We start from the raw sequence: 1,304 nt of genomic DNA, 5'->3' as shown, positions 1-1,304 counted from the left end.
AAAGTCCTTGTCCTATTTTTATTTGATAGGAAGTCAATGGTGTAATGTAGTTTTCTTCTTTAAATTACAGTTAGGCTGGAACAGAATAATCTCATGTTTGATAGCTGTCACTCAAGGTGTTTTGTTGTTATCAGAGCAGACTGTTAAATACTTGTTGTTTGGGTCCCTGCATGAAATCATAAATCCCCTACTGTAGCTGGGATTAGTTCATAAATCATATCACTGTAATCAGTGTTACTGCATAAAGAAGAAAGCAAGGGACAAAACAGCTTATTTTGAGTCTGTGATACGTTTGCATTCCGTACTGCTTGCATACAAAGTTTAAAAAAAAGCAAAACTCAAAAGCCAACACTAATCCAACATAAATTTAGAATTACTGCCAATTTTGAATGCTCCAGCTATGTCCTGGTGAAAGATCAGGTGTAGTCTTTATGAATATTAATTTTGAAGAGGGGGAATTTACATCTTTGTCTCTATTACAGCTCTACTCATTACGTTTCCCTCTGAGGGACACTTTGGATGGGGTGGTCCCTGCTTAGGTTAGGTGAAGCCTCAGTTCATCCAGGCCTCCTGCATGTGGTGGCACCAAAATGCCACCTGGACCCTCCTGAGCTCAGAGGGGGACTCTAGTATTGAAGGATGGTAAGATGTGCTATACTCATTTTCACTTTGTAAGCAAAGCTCTGGGCTGATTTGTGTTTTTTGAGCTTTCCTGATAATAGTACAAAATAATAATAGTAACAGGAAAGTTCTTTAACATCAGCCACTGGTTATTACATCACGTCAGCCTTTGGAAAACTGCTGTGGCTCATACTTGGGCTCTTCAGGTACCCCCTGTAAGTGTAGTTGTGATTCAGGATATATGCAGTGTGTATATGCATCACCTGCATGCAAGGCAGCCAGAGAAGGAGCAGCGCCAGATTCATCTGCATATGCCAAAGTCATCCCTTGCAGAGATGGGAAGAGATGACCCTGGGGAGTGGACTTCTCAGACTTCTCTCCTGACTAAGAGGTATATAGGAGAGCATTGTCCAGCCTGTCTAACTGATACAGACTGGTTTGTTTAGCAATACAGAACAAGTACATGAGTTTAAGAACCAATATAAAAGTTTAGCAAAAGGAATCCGTAAGTGATAGGTTTACAATTTTCCATTTCAACTTTAGTGGGTGAACAGTCCTGTCTTCCTCAGTAATTTGCAGTGGGGACATAGTAGAATACTCCTATTGGGTGCCTCAATGAATTTACCTCACAAGAGGCACTGAAGTCAGAACAGAATATTTTTATCTTTAGCCCCAAAATGTGC

The sequence above is a fragment of the Excalfactoria chinensis genome, chromosome Z (assembly GCF_039878825.1).
Source record: "Excalfactoria chinensis isolate bCotChi1 chromosome Z, bCotChi1.hap2, whole genome shotgun sequence".
In the NCBI taxonomy this organism is placed as follows: domain Eukaryota; kingdom Metazoa; phylum Chordata; class Aves; order Galliformes; family Phasianidae; genus Excalfactoria; species Excalfactoria chinensis.
This window is presented reverse-complemented; position numbering follows the sequence as displayed.